This window comes from Myotis lucifugus, unplaced genomic scaffold (genome assembly GCF_000147115.1).
Source record: "Myotis lucifugus unplaced genomic scaffold, Myoluc2.0 scaffold_12, whole genome shotgun sequence".
NCBI classification, from domain to species: domain Eukaryota; kingdom Metazoa; phylum Chordata; class Mammalia; order Chiroptera; family Vespertilionidae; genus Myotis; species Myotis lucifugus.
In genome coordinates this window covers 10,415,431-10,419,352 of record NW_005871060.1, presented here as the reverse complement: position 1 = coordinate 10,419,352, position 3,922 = coordinate 10,415,431, and the positions used below count along the sequence as shown (strand labels likewise).

The following is a 3,922-nucleotide window of genomic DNA, read 5'->3' as shown; positions in this document are numbered from 1 at the left end:
GGCGTTACTACCTGAGGGCTCCGCGTCGCTTGTTAAGGCTCTTCCCGGGCACTCGGGGATTTATGTCTTCGGGGCACGGGGGCGTCTTGCCTGGACCCCCTCCTCCGGCCGCCCTCCCTTCCTTCCTTCCTCCTTGGCTGTCGGGCTTCTCTCTCCTCCCCCAGGTGCACGGAGTCGCGCCGCCTTATCTAATAATCCTCCTGCTCCTCTCGCCCGCGCCAGCGGAGCTGCTCCGCCTGGGCCACCGCTTCCCAGTCGGTCATGGTGCTGGGAGCGAGGCGAGCGAGCGAGCGAGGCGGATTGGCAGTCTGTCGGCGACTATTTGCGGGGAGAGAGAGGAGAGCCGAGCCAGAGGAGGGCAGGGGAGGGACGTGGGGAGGCGCCTCCAAGTGTGTGAGCGCGCGGAGTGTGACTGTGTGGGGAGCCCGGGAGCCACCTCCCCAACAGGCGCCCTTCCCACTGTGCGGAGGGCGGCGGCGCGCGCGCCCTTTAAAGGGGTGGGGGGGGGGGGGGGGGGGGGCGGCGCCGGGCCAAACTGCGGCCGCGGGTTTCCACGCGCGCCTACTCTCGCCTTAACGCGTGCACACCCCTGCCGGCCCGTGCTGAGTTTTCATTTCAGGGGACGCCGTCTCTGACCGTGCTGACTTGGCTTTCCCCGGAGCCCAGCCTTGTGCTCCAGTGGAATCCGAGTGCACGGGCAGGTCCAGAGAGAATAAGAGGGGGAGGCTCACGCTCAGGGAAGGGATCCCGGGGATGCTGAAAAGGCACGGTCTCCGTCCTCTGCAAACCACCGCTGTCATCTTCTTTCTCTTCCTCCGCCCCGGGAGGAAATTGTGAGGCTCTTTTCTCTCTCACCCAGCCTATTCACATCCTGACAGGTCTCTCTTCCCTTCGGGGCTTCTGTCCTCAAAGCAGGTCACACCTTCCAGGAACCATTTACAGCAATCAGTTCTTCTGTGGGATAATGAAAGCATGGGCACTGTGACCCGGAGTGAAACTTGGGTTACTACACAGAAGGCCCTGGACAACAAGGGAATTACAAACAGAACCAGTTACCACGTTCACCTGGTTTGACTGATGGCCCCCTGGAGAAAAGTTGCCAGTTTAGAGATGGAGAGGACTTCTGATGCATGGTGCTGTTGCATTCTTAATTTGTTTTCCCGGGATCCTCTCTCCCATTGCACTGTCTGATTTCCCAGGTTTACACTGGGTCCTGAACTATTTCCCATCTATCCCCTTCTTTATCTCCATTCCTATATACATGCATTTATGTCTTGAGCAGGCAGTACAGCAGATGGAGTGCATTTAACTGTGTGTTGGTGAGACATTTTTAAAATGTATTTTATTGATTTTTACAGAGAGGAAGGGAGAGGTGTAGAGAGTTAGAAACATCAGTGAGAGAGAAACATGGATCAGCTGCCTCCTGCACGCCACCTACTGGAGATGGAGCCTGCAACCCAGGTGCATGCCGTGACCAGAATAAAACGGGGACCTTTCAGTTCGATGGCCAATGCTCTATCCATTAAGCTAAACAGGTTAGGGTTGTGAAACATTTTTAAACCCATTATGTTGGCGTGTAGGACCATATCTAGGTAGATAATACATCCCCAGTGTTAAGTTTGTACACCTGACAACACATCCCTTGTACCTTAACTAGCCTCCAGCCCAAATTACAGGATCTTTGTGATCTGGCAAATTACTGTATCAGAAAAGTGTACAGGAATCAAGCGATCTGTCACTTTCAAAGTTGTGTGTGTGTTGGGGAGGGGGGTGGTTAGGGATGTTTTCTAAATAATGTGATTGGCCATGATCTGACTTCAGAAATGTGAATCAATTCGGTGTAAAATCAAGGTGTATTTTTGAATGAGTGTTAGCAGTTATTGTGCATTTAGGCATGGGAACAACCCTGCTTTTGGGAGACAACTGTGGAAAACTCTTCTTATTTATTTTTTTCACAAATGTGACAAAGGAAACCTAAGAATATTTCGGAGGCTAGCGAGGTGATGGAAAGGTTGACAACTCAGTTATTATATCTTCTCTCATTATTAGTAGCTCCTGATCATTGCTATGTCTTTGGGTTTTTCACACTGATTTTTCCTTTTCCCTGATTCCTTTATGTCTAATATAAAGAGTTTAGAGTCTGTTTAAGTCCATTAAAAGTGGCTTAAGCATATAATCAAGAATGGGCATCCAGTTGGAACAAGTGGACAAATATATGAATAACATAAATATAGGATGCTATAGCTTCTTTGATTAAGCATTGGAAAATGGATGCACTAACAAAAGATGTTGGGGTTTAAAGTGTATGCCCACATTTTTTAAAGCTATTATTATTTATTCAATTTCACAGATCAGAAATGTCAGGTTTGGGGAGGGTAGGTAGTTAACCTTAGATCACACACAGGTCAAGTGATGAGGCTGGAACTCAACCTTGGTCTGACTTACTCTACTGTTCATACTGCCATTCAGAAATCTTGGCTTAGTTGAAAATCGTAATAGTTTCTTTAGAGCTTTTGGTAATCATGAAAAAGCTGATCTATAATCTTTTGGCATTTTTCTATGGCAGGAGGGGTTTATAAATGTTCATTTCTAAGATTAGGTGAGGACTTAGGAAGTCCTAGTTAAGACTTATAGATGAAAAAAAGTTAGGAAACTTTTCTACAAAGTCCTTATTAAAGAATGTCACTATCAATGCAAAATGGATTTTTTAGAAGAGATATTCCTGATCTGAACGTTTGCACTGAGCAAATAAATATTTGGTTTATTTAAGAGCTGTAAACAGAAATTTTTTTTAAAGTTTTATACCCCTTTAAGGGTGGCACTCAATTATATTGGGCAAGTTTTGGGAGCTTTTATTGTTCTCATTCTTTAATTTTCATCAATAATGATAATTTAATAATGACTATGTAGTCCATATTTTAAAATTATACATTAGACCAGATATTTCAAGGGCATTTTTGGTAACCACAACTGATTGTAATTTTCACACTCTCAAATTGTACCCATAATTAGTGAGAACCATGACAATCTGTTGATTGCCTTTATTCATTAAGGTATTAAATAAAGCCAACATTTCTCACTTAATTTTCTAACAATTTTGCTTGCCAAATAAAGTCTAGAATTTATATACACTAGACAAAATAAAACAAATGAAAATGTCACCTACAGCACATTCTAAAAAGTTGATTCATTTTAACTGTTTTGTATTTCTGTTTTTAAAAAATCTGTACTAGAATTCCCATTTATAAATTATAATAAACAACATTTTAAAAGTTATATAAATGAATTATTCTCTTTTAAGACTGCTTAATGTTTCAAGTAGAATTTCCCATGTTGCTACACGTTCAACGATACAATTTTTGTTGTGATAGGAAAACAGAAAGTTAATGACTCTTTCCAGTTTGTTCATTTTCATCTCTTATGCTTGCTGCTGTTTGCTTCCCAAGTGCATTTAACTGGCAAGTTCAATGAAGATTTGGCATCGCACCATTTGATGAAAGCAGAAAAATTAGGTTGCCAATTACATATGTGCCCCTTATGTGCACTGAATTCCCACCGAAGTGATGAGCCAAATTAGAAATTCGTCAGTAGTGGCACCAAAAAAGTAAAATTAGTGCCTAGGGAAGGTAAGGGAGGTATTTTTTTTCTTTCCAACCCTATTACTATAATAAAATTCATAAGGTGTTTTAGAAAGTGAATTAACTTAAAACATTAGCAAACAATGTTTGTAGATGAAGAATCAGGAAATAAATTTAAAAGTTACATTTCTTTATTTTTTGTCCTAGCTATTTTATAGTTTTCTAATTTACTTCATATCCTATCATTGTCATCCAATCATTATGAAGGCCATTTCCCCCCTTTGCTTTAGTCTAATGGTAAAAAAGAAATGAATATATATATATATATATATATATATATATAT

General features: G+C 42.4%; 1 protein-coding gene across 1 annotated transcript in view; it reads right to left on the bottom strand.

The window, feature by feature from the left end:
- The window catches only part of CCSER1 (coiled-coil serine rich protein 1), a 1,147,418-nt gene extending 1,146,974 nt beyond the window's left edge, over positions 1–444 (bottom strand). Inside the window, exon 1 of the mRNA XM_006084620.3 lies at positions 12–444. The gene's annotated coding sequence lies outside the window, so the exon portion shown is untranslated. The remainder of the gene's footprint in view (positions 1–11) is intronic.
- Positions 445–3,922: the final 3,478 nt, after the last annotated feature.